Here is a 15,112-nt window from a genome sequence, read left to right as displayed (position 1 = left end):
TGGCAAGCAATAGAAACCTAATATAGTACTGTTCATCTCTATGAAGTAATATTACATTCATATTTTAAAAGTGATCATTGTAAAGATCTCGTAGGAACACAGAGAGCTCTCTGTGGGATGACGTAAGTGTAAAAACAAAGATCACTACATTAATTCCTTATGACTTCTCACATTAAAATATATGCAAATGAAGGCCAGAACAAAAAGAAAATATGCAAAGATAGAAATAACTGAGACTTGGAGTGGGACACTTCTTTCTTCAGGGGTCTAAGCGTCACTTCTCAGAAGCACTTGCCCGGATCTGCCTTGACCAGAAGGTCCTCACTCTTCGCAGGGAACTGGCATCGCTCGGGGGACCAAGGTACTCAGGAGCTGCCACCGAATCACTGACACGTTTTCTCCACCGACAGAAACAATGAAGTCAATGTGGAGCGTCTTCTCTATGCTCAGTCCTTCTGTCATCTTTTCCGTCTTGAACCCATGGCACCTGCTCCACCTGGCATCCACTCAGCGGTGCCAAATCCACGCAGAAATAGAAAGAACGAGGAATGGAAATCTTGGACAAGGATGATCATGTTGCCTTCAAGCAGTTCCTTTTTTTTTTCACTCGTGGTTGATTTTTCTGCTGCCTGTTGTTAGTATCGTCATGTCTGGAACTCGTCCTCTGCCTGAATGGATAGAATGTAGCGCTCGTCCCCTTCCCAGGAAGAAAGCATGACCCAGCACCTTGTCTGCAGTCCTGGTAGCCACATAAACGCCGCGACTGTCCCCACCCTGCCCACTGACTTCAGAAAGGGAGAAGGGAATGGTGGGCGCAAACCATACTGGGAATATTCTGTGCCGAGGTGAATGGAATTGAGTCTAACAAAAGGGAAATTTCTATTTAGAAATGGTTCTATGAAAAGAGCGGCTGAGAGTTCACACGTGCCCCCACCCAGCTGGAGGCTGGGATAAGGAATGCGTGATGCTGCAGACCGAAGCTGCCTCCAGCTGCTTACTGTTGGAGTAATACGTCCAAAATGGCGGAGGCAATGGCATCCACTCCTGGGCACCAACGTAGGCTTCCTGGCTTCCTGGAAGAGGCCACTTCCACCTCTAAGTCACACTTCAAGAGTGATGTGGGCAAACCAGCCACACGTAGAAGAGCATCATCAGGAAAGCAATGATCACTAACTTCCTATGGGCCCAGCACTGTGCTCAGCACTATGCTTAGCTCATTGATGTCCCCACTGTGCAGACGAAAAGATTGAGCCACAGAGGCAGACAAGTGGCTTGGCCAGAGTGACACAGCTTTCCCCACAAGCTCTGCCTCTGCCGACATTTCCATCCCCATCACATTACCTTTCAGATGCCAAGAAAGAGAGGGGTCAGGAAATTGAGTCATTTAAGACATGACTCAGCACACTGAGGATGTCTGCTCTGGGGAAAGGACACCAACAAGTCACAGAAGGTGGCCTCAGATTTCAGAAGGGCTGCTGCAAGGCAGAAACTGGCAGAGCTCTTCTTTGGGGCTCTGGAAAACTAACGGGACTTGGTATTGCAACTGGGGGAGCAGGAGTAACAGGACAGAGAAGTACCTCCAGCCGTGACAGCTCGTCACACTGCATCGCGTCAGTGGAGGGAGGGGAATCCTTGCTCCTGCAGCTCTCAGGGGCCCCAGAGGGTGGATTTCTGCAAGGTGGGAGAGGCCCTTCCCACCTTGAATCTGCCGTGAGCTCATGAGTCGTGATTCCTCATTGTGTCTACAGTTAAAGGGAAAGGAAACTAGCATTTTTTTTCCTTTGTTAAGATTTTATTTATTTATTTGAGGGAGTGACGGGGGCAGGGCAGAGGGAGAGGAAGAGAATCCTAAGCAGACTCCACGCTGAGCACAGAGCCCCATGGAGGGCTCAATCCCAGGACCCTGAGATCACACCCTGAGCTGAAATCAAGAGTTGGACGCTTAACTGACTGAGCCACCCAGGTGCCCCAGGAAATTAGCATTTCTGAAGCTCTCCTCTGCGCCAGCAAATTCACCAGAACTTCCTCACATCTCCTCACACTCAATCCTCACACCACCTCTTTCTCACCTCGCCAGATAGGCAGGGAGCTGACCTTACCCGTCTTTATATTGACACGTACAGATTCAGGTGCGTTGCCACCAAAATTTGCCACGCCTGTTTCGGTGGCAGGGGCCAGACCAGGAGGACTGGGAATGAAAACAGCAGTCCTGGCCACCAGTTCTCCTAGGTGCCCAGTCTCCTGGCTTGTGCTCTACAGAGGGCCACTCTCACCTCTAGGAGAACATCAGTTGAACACAGCAGGCAGAAAAAGAGAGGAAGGGGGAGAAGCCAAAATGTAAGGATAGTTTTTCCCAGCCTTGGGGATGGAGATGCTGAAGCTCTGTTTTTGTTTTCATTTTTAAGATTAGTATTGTGTGTGTGTGTGTGTGTGTGTGTGTGTGTGTGTGTGTGTGTGTTAATGGATTGAGTGCCCGAGATAGCAGGGTCTTCCCCAATAGACAGGTCATGCTCCAGCTACAATGGACACAGAGGAATACAGAAGCACGGAATTCCCAAGACAGTTCCCCTCTCCCAGGAGGGTTGGCAGCCCCTTCGCCTGGCTTTCCCTCCTGTCTTTGTTCCTGCCTCCCCCGGCAGCCAGCCTGGTGGCAGCCTAGAAATGCAGCCAGATGGCCAAGGAGAATGGAAGGAAAGCGTCTGTGTGCACGTGTGCAAAACAGGGAGCCAGGGGAGGAGGAGAGAAGTGGAAAGGGAGAGAAAGCACCAAGGGGAGTGAAGCCTGAGAGGTGGTGGGAGGAGGGGAGGGCAACCGGAGAAGAAAACAGGAGCCCAAAGAGGGGCGCCAGTGGACCAGACAGGCCTGGGCATGGAGAATGGAAATCAAGGTAAAGGGAGCCCGATATAGGGGAGAGTGAGGGGGGTGGGGGTCTTCGAGCGGGGCTAGGCCTCTGGAAGACGAAGGGGAAGCACTGCAGAAAATTGAGAAGGAAGACAAAGAAGAGAAAATGGAGAAAAAGGAGAGCTATCTCATTTCATCCTTACAACAGCTCCATGTGGGAGAGAAAGCCAGGCACAGAGACGCTAAGGCCGTTGCTCAAAATCACACAGCCCAGCTGGGACACAAACCAGCTGGAATTCCAAGCCCACACGCTTTGCCACTGCACAACGCTGCCCCCCAAGCAGTCTGCCAAGAAGCGGAACCCACAGGAGCCTTAGCTCATGGGAGGGGTCTGTGTCTCAGCCCGCCACCCTGTCCCAGCACGCCAGGCCTCCTTGCTCGGACGGGTGGGACCTGCCACGAAGGCGGGTGTAGACGGGTCCTCCACAATTAGAAGCCATGCTCTCATTTCTAGTTGTTTTTCACAAAAGCTCCCTGAGAGCACCCACCAGAGTAGCAGGGGTGACGTCTCTGTTTACACCCAGACCCCAACGAAGAAAGCACGACAAGGGAGCACTGGGCTTGGAATCTGTAATTTGCACCTGGGCCATCTACTGAGGTTAGTCCACATGACAAGCACTGCTGGTCATCGAGCTTTGTCCTGAACCTGGTAAGTCATTTTGTCTAAGCTGGGGAGCGCCCTTGCCCATGCAAGGGGCTGAGGTTCTATTCAGGTTCCTCGTTTTATTGAGTACCTACTGAGTGCCTGGCATGGTCTCCTCTAAACACACAGAAGTTCTTGTGAGGTATCCCACGGTCATCATCCACGCCGTCATTGAGAAATTAAAGCTCAGAGAGTTCAACTTAGCTGCCCTGATGGTGCATAGTCATCCAAAAGGAGTGTCCCTGCCCCCATCATGCAAGAAGCTGCACAAAGCACTATAGGATGCTATTTTCCTTGGGAGCAGATTCTGATGGGCACGGCAGCAAACAATGATTCTTTCCCACCACTCTGCACTAACAAGGCCTTAGTGAGAAGTCCTTTACCTGCCTTCCGAAGCAGCAAGGGCTGCGGGGGATAATCAGACGGGTCTCGTAACCTTTCAGGCATTCTCGGATAATAAATCTTCCAGTTACTTTAATTCACAAGAATGCTCTCATTTTAATAATTAAGAAAAACCCTGTGCAGATAATAACCCTGCGACGGAGTCTAGCTGAAACCCCTCCCCTCTCCCCACACTCAGGCCCCTGCTCCTGGGGTGGACGCCTACAGTGGGAGAGGGTCACTCTGGCAGCAGGCAAGGGCTTTCCATCAGATCGTTTCTACACTGGGCAGAAGTCACAGAGCAGCCTCCCATGCTGGGGGACGCACATGGAGCCCTCTCAGCATGTCCCTCACGGAGCACCTGGCTTTACGATCTGGAGGTCCTTGGTGCTCATCCATGTACCCAGCATACAGACGGAAGAGACCTGCTTTCACTTCTGTCAAAGCCCTGACCAGTCCTGGCCGTGCTCCAGCTTTGTGGACACGACACTTCAAACTTAACACTGTAACCCTATCCACTGGGCACGTCTTTGTTTGTGCTGCTTAATTTAAATTAGAGCTCCTGACCAAAATAGAGCTGGCATACACCTTCACAGAAAGATGGGTCATTTGATAAAAGCATTGATTCAACACTCGGAGGCTCAAAATAAATTTCTTATTCACTCTGAGTCACAGAAGCAGTTACTGGCCTTGTCCATGACAGCGCTTTGCAGAAGAAAAGAAGGGCATTCTAGCTAATGGATTTCCAAGGTTGTGGTCCCCCTCTCAGGGCTGGGCACATGGGGGTCTGGGCGGGGGGAGAGCATCGAGCTGTCTTAGCTGAAGAAGTTACCTTCAAATCACCCATCCAACCACCCCTGCCAACCAGTAGACCTCTGACTCTTGACGGACTCATCACCTCCTTCCCAAACAGCAGTCACCAACGTGGCCAACAGAAAGACCTCGTGAGGGCAGGGCAGCGAGTTCATTCCCTGTGCCAGCTCAGGCAGGCCGGGACTAGGTTCCCAGAACCTGCTGTGCTGTGTGATTCCAGGAGAAACTGGCCAAAAGAGGAACCCACATGGGATGTGGAAGACCAAGGCAAAGCACCAGCTCTCGTTTTCAGAAGCCAGTCATGAGCACAGGATGACAGACAGGCACGGAGGAGTCCCCTGGGTCTCCAACTGTCCGCAACTCTCTCCAGCTCTGCATGCACCTGTTCCCCCACACGCCGTGGCTCCAGGGTCACCACAGGGCTTGGCTCCAGAACCAAGGAGGTGGCGGCTGAGCAGAGGTAACAGCCCATGTGGGTGACAGACACAGTCCACAGACGCATGAAATGTCATGACTGGAGAAAAACGTCGAGTTCCAAGGTTGTGGACACACAAAGCAAACCCATTTTTTTAGTAGCATGGAGTAGATTTTTTTTAAGAATAAAACCGATCGTAGGAATACTGTTGATAACTGACCTGGCATTTAGAGTAATCTGCAGGCAGGTTAGCTGACTTCCCGTTTTCAACATCTAGTAAGAAAGAGCCTAACGAAAAAGGTGTGCGGACTCCAGGCAGTAAGAACGAAGAGGCCCTGAGAAGGGTCACCCAACCAACTTTGTACGACAAAGAAGGCAAAGTGGCCCAGGACCTGCGTAAATTCTAAACACCCGGGCTTACCTCGCTGAGGATTGTTATCAGTCCCTTACGGCAGAGGAATTTGGAAGATAGTATCTACACTCCGTTTTGAAACCATATTGTGGATACATGACTACGGGGACATGAGGAAGCCTGGGGTAGTCGCTAACTGCATGTATCCTGGGGCAGTTTTCCTGGGTTCAAATCCTGCCTCTGCCACTTACAAGCGGACTGAGCCCAAACTCCCTGTCCCTCAGTTTCTTCATCTGTAAGAATGGGATAATAACAGTCTGTATCTCACAGAGATGTTTTGAATATTAAAGGAGTCAATCTTTGTAAAGCACTTGGAAGACTTCTTGGCCTCCAGCAGACGCTCCATGGGTATTTGTTACGGCGGAACATATTTAGCTTTTATTCCGTGGCGCGAATTCAGCCTCCCCCGTAAAACCTTTCTGCTGGTTTCCTAATTCTGGATAGAGACCCTCTCTCCACACCCACACCTAAGAATTGCTATCATCGGTATTGCCGTCCGGGCAACTGCATGGAGGGGCATGGTGCCGAGGGCGAGCCAACCCAGGAGAGCCCCCTTCCTCCAGAACTCGGCTTTGCAAAGACTGATCCTTGGCGTTCCTGGTTAGAGTTTTGGTTTTGTTTGTTTTTTTTGTTTTGTTTTTGAGATAGAGAACGCATAAGCAGGGGGAGTGGCAGAAGGAGAGGGAGAAGCAGGCTCCCCACCAAACAGAGAGCCCAATGCCAACGCGGGACTCAATCCCAGGACCCAGGGATCATGACCTGAGCCGAAGGCAGACACTTCACTGACTGAGCCATGCAGGCGCCCCAGAGTTAAATTCTCAAGTGGAACCACTGAGTCTCTCCAAATCATTTCTCTGGATGTTCTCCCAGAGCCTGGTTTGAAAGACCTCTTCTCTCGCCCATACCCAGTGGGTTCTGACTCTGGGTCTGGCACAACTGGCAGGAACTGCAGGCTTATTACTCCCACTTACTATCACATCCCAACCGGTTCTCCTGGGAATCTTGGCAAATTAATTGACTTTCCCTGTCCTGCTGTGGGGCAAAGACAGGCTGTTCCTCTCGGCTCAGGGCAATGTGTATTCGCTTTAGGATTCCTTCCTTGTTGGCTTCAACATTTTTTCTCGGTCTCCATATCAAGGCCGGGGGTCAGTCTTCCCCAGCAGGCCTGGTGCCCATGAACACCCTTTGTCTGATGGGTCTGCATTAGGTCCTGGGAGAAAGTGCAGGGGCCGTTAAGCAGCAATGAGCACGAATTCAGAGAAGCTGTCTTGCTCTGTGCCCACCGCCTCCTTGGCAAGCCATCGACCATGGGCCTGTCTGCCCCGGTGGCATCTGGAAAGGAGTGGGATAGAGGAGTGCAGGTCACGTCGTGAGAGCCTCCTTGTCACAGAGAAGCAGCTGAGGGCTGTCACTGTTCACAGGTGACAAGTTCAGCTTCACAAATGTCCCTAAGTTCATGCACTGGCATGTACTCATTTGCAAGTAGAAGATCCCTACTGTCTCCGTTTCAGGGCCCCCTCGGTGGAGGCGCTCCGCCTCGGAAGAACTCACTGAGCACACACCGGCCCAAGCCTCGAGGAGGCGGAAGTCAGTGAGAGCCGGCAGCCGCCTTCCAGGGGCTCACGGTCACGTGGAGAGACGGGCGAGCAGGGGCAGCCCAGGACAGGCGGGTGTGCGCTGAGGGGGTGCCGGGTATGATGAGACGTGGAGGAGCCTCCGTCCCTGCCGGGCGGGCGCGACAGGCTTCCCCGTGGAGGCAAAGGTGCCGGAGGGGCTTCCGGGCAGACATTTCCAGGAGGCTGACCGATGTACTAGCTGCTGCTTCGCCACGAGGTCCTGGCTGGAGACAAAGATGGGGCGCTCTGCACTGCGATGGTGACTGGGGTCAGAGCAACGGAAGGCCTGACCCAGGGCCCGTCGGCACGAGAAGAGGCTTTCGGGCCGAACACAGGCTAGCGCTCGAGATGTCCGGGGACTGACTACCGGGGCCTGAGAACCGATGGGATGTGAACTCACCGAGGAAGCCAAGGCCCAGCAAGGTGTTTGGTCCTGTTCCAGGAGGCCAGCCCTGGGGCAGGAAACGGCCTGTCCTCCCCTCTGCCCGCCCCTCTCCCCGGACAGTGACGACGTTTCCTTCAGGCTCTCTGCCAGTTTACAAATGTGTTACCGGGCACACAGGTTCCTGTCGGCGGGGCTGCGACAAGTCTCCCTGTGTGCACTGAGACTTGTCTCAGGTTCCCCTGTGGCACGAACCTGAGTGCCGTGGTCCCGGGGTGCTCAGTAGAGCTCAGAGCTCGGCTGAACCCAGAGCTTCAGGAATGAGAACTACTTCTCCATTCCAAGCAGCCTCCTGAGACCTAATTCCTTGTCGCAGGAAAGAGGAAGAACGGACTCCAGCTCCCTCGGGTCTGTTCTCCCTCTGGGTCTGCCCTGGCACCAACCTTGCCAGGCTGCGAGCCCGCCAGGGTGGGAAGCTTAGCCGCTGATCCTTGGAGGCCTGAGTCCGAGGGGAGATGTCCAGTGCATGTGGGCTCTTTGCTCCTGGCACCAAGAGGAACAGCAGTGATGTGAATTCTGTACTTCACTGACATGAGGATGTGGGGAATTGAGAATTATGCCCCCCTCCCCAACAGAAAGATTTTTTTTCTGGGGTGACGTTGGAGATACAACATTTGCAGTGTGTGAAACTTAAAGCAGAACACTCAAAAGAGGGGGAATATAAACACCCACCTGCTTTTCCAAGGACATAAAATAGCTTTTAGAATGACACAAAGCCTCTTTTTTTGTGCATATTTCACTCCATAGGGCACTTCCTAAATGAGTTGATGAATCTGGGTCCAGAAATTCTATCATGTGACTTAACCGGCTTTTTTTTTTTTTCTTTTTCCATCCACCCTGATTGAAGCTGAAACATTCCAGGGAAAATCACTTTCCAAAACTTACACTTCTCTGGAGAGGCAGAAAATAGCTTTCTTTCAAATCCACTGTAAAGATTTCACTTAAAAAATAAAATAAAGTAAAATAAAATGGAACCAAACACTCCTGGCATCTAATCTGACTACAAATTGAAAACTATACTAGTGTTTACATGGTTTGGGGTTTTATTAGGAAAGAGCTGCCCAGCATTAATAATATGATGTGTAGCTGGAATGGAATTCCAGCTCTCCCTCTTTCCAGACTCTGGGGAAATGAGAACACCCTGTCCATGCTCTGGGCCTCCACTGGCTCCTTCAAGGAGAAGATGCTTGATTTAGGATGCAAATGAGAATCACAGATTTCCACATCCAAGACCTAGGTGGTTTCCCACATCCCTGGTGCATGGATGTCATCAGTGCCACTGTACAAATGAGGAAACTGAGGCTCGGGTGGATCAGGCTCTTTGCCCGAGACCACACCAGCAGTAAGTAGGAGAACACAAATTTGCATCTGAGCTTCTCTGTTCATTTGTCAGATGCCTTGATTCATTCAACTGACTCAGTTGTTCTCAAAGTGTGTGTGTGTGTGTGTGTGTGTGAGAGAGAGAGAGAGAGAGTGAGTGTGTGTGTGTGAGACAGACAGAGAGAGAGAGAGACAGACAGTCAGAATGTTTTTGCCTCCTCTGGGATATTTGCCCATCTCTGCAGACATATTTGGATTTCACAACCAGGGAGTGCTAATAGCATCCAATGGGATGTGGATAAATATCTCACAATGCACAGAACAGACCGCCCCCAACAACGAAGACTTAATGTGACCCCCAAATGTCAATAGAACCAGGATTGGAAACCCTGAACTGACCATAAGGGCCAGATGACTATTTGAGCACGTGATGGTTCTGAAGGACACACACACATGCTTGTACTCACAGTCACACCAAGACAATGAGAATTCCTTGATAATTGACAGGTTCTGTCATCGGTAGAAAAGAGAACCTAAGAACTGATGGGATGTAAGCTCACCGAGGAAACCGGTGAGTTATTTTTTTTTCATGGAAGTTATTTCAGGGAGAGGTGGCTAATTTCGACTGAAATAATTGGGAGAGAAATAGTGGAGCAATTTCCTTTCCTTTCTCTGAATCACGATGAAACCTTATCATTCTGGGGACATTATGGTAGAAGGCATAGAGTCCAGCCCCAAAGGCATGACTCCCCTTTGGAAATTTTCTAGGGACACCCCTGAGAGGCAGTGGCAAGTCCGGACCACTGGGTCACAGTGTAGCATTGAGACCTTCTGTGATCGGGTGAGGGTTGGAGTTTTGAACTGCCTCTTTGGGGGGAATCACCCTTTAGAAGTCTCCAGAGCCAGAGCCTGATGAGTTGGGGGACTTAGTAGGAGTAGGCTTGACAGATTAAAAAAAGAAAAAGGAGTAAATATGGAATCACTGGAGCCACACCCAGGAAGATTCCTGAAATGGGAAATGGGAGCAAAGGAGCAGGGGAGAGCTCAGGAGCCAGTAAATCAAGAAAGTGGATAGAAAGTGGGAGACAGGCAAGAGTGAACAGGGGCTTGCTGTGAACATGGCCAGGGTTTGTCTTGGAGGGGTCCAGCTGCTGCTTTTAGGGTACCAGGTGAGACAAGAATCCGATGAACACAATATAATCCTGCTTTGACTCCGTGGAAGCATCTAGTTCTCCTGCCTGAAGCCCCGGCTTTTCCGGTCCTCTGAAATTCAGAAAGGCCAGCTCCACAGTTTGAGGCAGAAGGCAGGGCTCCGCCACACTGCCCCGCTGGCCAGGCAAGGCCCTTCCAGGGAGAAAGGCGCCCGTGTGTTTACACTCCGCCAACGCCGGCCCTCATGGGCACTTTCGCTCTGAAAAGGCCAGTCTTGAGCTTTATGCCGACGCATGTGGGGACTATGGCCCGGAAGCAGGACCGGGAAGATGTGATGTGTCTGGGGCCACGTATGCACAAAGACTCAGGAGGATGTGTTCCAAGCCATGCAGGGCCCGCGGAGCCGGGGCAGAAGCCGGCCTGTGCCATACTGTACTTAGCCTGTGCTCTCCAATTTCATCATTTCTGGCTCAAAATGGGCCTGCAATTTTCATTTCTTTATGGGCTTAAGTAATCTATTGCAAATGTCACCAGCAGGCTGTAACGCATTCTTGCCGAGGAAACTGTTCTTTCTCTTCAGTAACTTTCTGGTTGAAGATTTGCCGGGCTGGGTGACTGTTTTACATTAGCTATAATGGTGTTTACATTGGATGCACCGATGTTTAAATCACTGGACATATTTGTTATGAGTAGGGAGGCAGTGGCATTGTTTAGGCCGAGTATCTGGGCTGGTGGGGGGTGCTTCTATTAGTATTGATAATATTTTACAAGAGACCTTGCAGAGATGTTTATAATAATAGCAATGCTGTTTATCTTACCAGGATTATGTTGAAGCAACTTTAATTGTATTCATATTAAACATATCAATGTTAGAACTGATGTAATATGTTTAGCATTAATATGAAGGTTGCTAAGTTGGGGGCTTTTGAGATAGAATTAAAGAGCTAGGAAGACAATGGGACATATGGAAAGCATTTGGGGGGTTTCTGTTCTTGTCTAACAAGAAGGATTAGTGCGTTCGCCGAAATACAGTGTAAGACGTACAGTGGGTTGTGCGGCCAGCATCTGTTTCCCGTACGACGGGGCTCTCTTGGCTTGTGTGTGCACACGATCGCTCGGCAGTCCTCGCGCGCTCCCAGGCTCCACCAAAGCCCACATGTCAGGGATACCTCAGATGCGTTGCAGCTGGCTGTCGCACCCAGAGATGTTTCAAAATGGATTTTGTAATGGCTTATAAAAGTCCCACATTGTGCACGGGCGGTTATTGAGTGTGATATAGTGTGCACAAGAATGTTCCAAATTCCCTCCGCGCTGTATCCATCAATCTGGCTCTATTAGGGTTGGCAGGATAATGGCTGGAGTGCGGCTCTGGACTTTATCTCCAGCTGAAAGAAGCGTCCTAATTATCCACTCATCAGAACTACCCCACTCCTGGCTCAGGGAGACCACTGCCAGCTCGGGCCCAGAAATTCCAAATCCTCACAGTCACCGGCCAGGCCCTCGAAGGCCGAGATGCAAGACTGCATCCAGCCTGGCTGGGGATTCGTGGTCCCCATAAATCCTGGCAATCCGTCTGACTCCCCAGCTGGACGCACCATCCGGTGAACCCATCATGGCTTGGTTTCCCGCTCCCCCTCTTTCCCGTCCTGCCCAGTTCCCTGGGCCTGGGCGACGTTCTGAGGTGGACGCTTGGACGCAGCTCAGACCAGAGCTCTGATTTTCTGTAGCTAGAAGACAATATCTGCATTTCCCTCCTCAGGCTGTTGGGAGGATTAGGGGGGGGGGGAACGGCGACAGAGGGCACCTAGCAGAGTAACTGAGCACATCACCCACTCGTTATTCATGCGATTAGAAAACATAGCAGAGGGGCGCCTGGGTGGCACAGCGGTTAAGCGTCTGCCTTTGGCTCAGGGTGTGATCCTGGCGTTCTGGGATCGAGCCCCACATCAGGCTCCTCTGCTATGAGCCTGCTTCTTCCTCTCCCACTCCCCCTGCTCGTGTTCCCTCTCTCACTGGCTGTCTCTATCTCTGCCGAATAAATAAATAAAATCTTTAAAAAAAAAAAAAAGAAAACGTAGCAGAGGGCACGTATTGCACGGTGCACTGGGTGTTATACGCAACTAACGAATCATCGAACTTTACATCGGAAACCGGGGATGTACTGTATGGTGACTAACATAATATAATAAAAAATCAATAAATAATTAAAAAATTAAAAAAAAACTAAAGGTATTCTGAAGATTAATGTTAGAACTACACAATAATGAGCTGGAATGCAAATTCCTCTCATGAATTCAACTATAATATGACATTAGCGATTCTCACGGTGAGAATAGCAGCTCACTCTAAATTAGTATTTCAATACGTCTTTAGGATCACATTGTAAGTTTTCTTTGTTCTGTAAGTCTAACAATCTATGATCAAAAGAAATAAAATTCTGTACTTTAAACATTTAAAAAAAAAAAGAAAACGTAGCAGAGCTTTAGGGCTTTATAGGAAATGAAATGTTTGCTTGATGGAGACACGACTGTTTTCTAGCAAAATACTCAAAGACTATAAAGAGATTTCTTCGTTACACAATACAGCTCACAGATATTATCCCATAATCTTGTATTCTTATCATCATCATTTTCATCCCCATTTTAATGATGAGGAAACTAAGGCTCAGAGACATGAGAGGAGTTGCCCGTTTGCTCACTGATTATTTCCTGAACTCCTCTGTGCCGGCCACTCAGACTGTAGAGATAAGAGTCCCTTTCCCACTGCGGTTCACAAGTGACCGAGAACGGAGTGAACACATGGGTTTGCCTGCTCCACGTATTTTTCCCTTCCTAAGCCACCATGCTGCCTCCCTTCCAGAAAATTCCCAGGAGGTATGCAAATGTGGGAGGGGTGGGGGTGGAGCACATGCATAAATAGCTGATTTGTAAGGTGAAGAGAACTTCAGAGCCACGAGAGACGGTGTGGTGGGATTTGAGAAAAGGAATGGATAGGGATTGATAGGACGCAGAGGGCCTCACGGAGGAGGCGAAATTTGAGCTGTGCTTGGGAAATCAATAGGATTCAAACATGCAAAGGGAAAGTCGGACACTCGAGGCAGAGGGGACAGGGTGAGCAAGGTATGTGGCAGGAAAGCAAGAGGTTCACGTGGGGAATAGCTGGTAGTTTCCTTTGGATTCCAGTGTTGGGTATAGAAAGGGATGGAGTGGTCCCACTGAGTGCTGATGTGGAGTAGATCAGGGCGAGCGGAGAGGGTAGGCTTTTCCTCTAAGAAAATGGGGAGCCATGGGAGGTTTTAGAGCAGCAGCATGACATACATGAGCAGAGCTATGTTTTCAGAAGATCAGACTGGAAGCTTTGGAGGAAGTGGGTGGGAGGAGGAGGGACAAGCTGATCAATGGCACAGTAATCCAGGCAACGGTCGGGCGGGGGGGGGGGGGGGGGGGGGGGTGATAGTGGTAGAAAGAGGCAGAGAACTGCATGCCAGAAGTAGAGATATGGCCACAGGTGACTATTTCCTCCCTTTGCCCCCTAGAGGGGCCGTGACAGCAGCTCGAATGTGCCAGCAAGATTCAGCCGGGTTGTGCATCCTGAGCGCGGGCGGGTGGTGTCTGCATCTCACCTTGAACGCGCACTTCAGAGGATGGAGGAGGTTGCTGGGGCTGCCATTACAAAGCACCACAGTCTGCGCGGCTTAACTGACAGAAGTTTATTTTCTCAGACTTCTGGAGGCTGGAAGGCCCAGATCATGGTGTCGACAGGGCCAGTTGCTTCAGAGGTCTCCATGCTTGGCTTGTGGACGGCGGTCTCCCCTGTGTCTTTACGTGGTCTTCCCTCTGCACCTGCCGGTGTCCAAATTTCCTCTTCTTATAAGCACACCAGCCATACTGGATCAGGACCCATGCTAATGGCCTCTTTAAAGATTATCTCCAAATCTGGTCACATTCTGAGATAGTGGGGGTTATGACCTCAACATATAAACGGGGGGAGGGGGACACAGTTCAGCTCATATGCAGAGAAAGACATGTACAGTTTCCCCCACATGCTTAGTGTCGTGCAAACTCACCCCAAGTCATAAGGTAATCTCGCAGGTTCTGCTCAATGGCTCCAAGAAGGGCTCACCTCCCACCAGAGTGGAAAGAAGCAGGAGAGGGTAGGGGGTGGGCTCTAGCCAGCCTGTCCAATTCAGATCACCCTATGCCACTCCCTAGCCGCATGACCTTGTAAAGATTACCTATTCTCTCTGTGCCTGCGTTTTTCTCATTTATAAAGTGGAGATACTAGTAATCTCCAGCTGAAAGGCTTGTCATGGAGGTTAACCGGGCGAATGTATGTAAAGATCTCACATGGGGCCTGGTGCCTAAAAAGGGCCTAGCACGTGTTAATTATGACACGCATTCTGGGTGCAGGCTGGGATGGAGGAGTTGGCAGTTGGAGGCAACAGGTCAAAAAGGGCTTCACCAAGGAGAAATCAGGTCTAGAGGCTTTTATTAGCATTTTACAAGCCCACAGGCATGTATGTCCTTTTTTTCTCCAAAAGGCTGCACAGGCTAAGGAAGCCCCCATCCTTGCCCTGAGGTCATTCTTCAACCGGAGTGCCTGGTAGCACAGGCCAGGAGTGGGCAGGAGGAGGGAGCTGGGCACAGACCAGGGCCATGGGAGCAGTGGGGAGCCTATGTAAACCATGGGAGCACAGCGGGCCTAGGGCCTGACCCTGCGGTTTACTAATACAAAATCACACTGGCCTGGAGATGGGGTATAGGGAGAGCGAGGGAGACGCAGGCAGTGAGCGGCTACTGCATATCAAGTCAGTTCCTTGTAGGGATGGCCTCTCAGGGCCAAGACACGGGAAGACGAGTGGGCCACTGGCCTCAGGCACCAAATCTGGGGGGGCCAACACTAGTAAGAAAGACAAAAATAACATCTTAACAAAGTCCCTTTAAAAATCAAAGTTAAGGGTGCCTAGGTGGCGCAGTCGGTTAAGTGTGGGACTCTTGATTTCAGCTCAGGTCATGAT

The 15,112-nt window shown here is 50.6% G+C and overlaps 1 long non-coding RNA gene across 2 annotated transcripts in view; it reads right to left on the bottom strand.

Moving 5' to 3' along the window:
- The window catches only part of LOC103678552, a 131,942-nt gene that overhangs the window by 62,710 nt on the left and 54,120 nt on the right, over window positions 1–15,112 (bottom strand). The window contains exon 4 of one of the 2 annotated variants that reach the window (XR_572718.2): window positions 13,550–14,994. The exons of the other annotated variant lie outside the window; for it this stretch is intronic. This is a non-coding gene — a long non-coding RNA (uncharacterized LOC103678552). Of the gene's footprint in view, window positions 1–13,549; window positions 14,995–15,112 lie in introns of those variants that run through there. 2 annotated transcript variants of the gene reach the window in all.

Source organism: Ursus maritimus, unplaced genomic scaffold, assembly GCF_017311325.1.
Source record: "Ursus maritimus isolate PB19 unplaced genomic scaffold, ASM1731132v1 scaffold_17, whole genome shotgun sequence".
NCBI lineage: Eukaryota > Metazoa > Chordata > Mammalia > Carnivora > Ursidae > Ursus > Ursus maritimus.
Note: the sequence above shows the minus strand (reverse complement) of the source record. Positions and strands in the feature narration are given on the sequence as shown.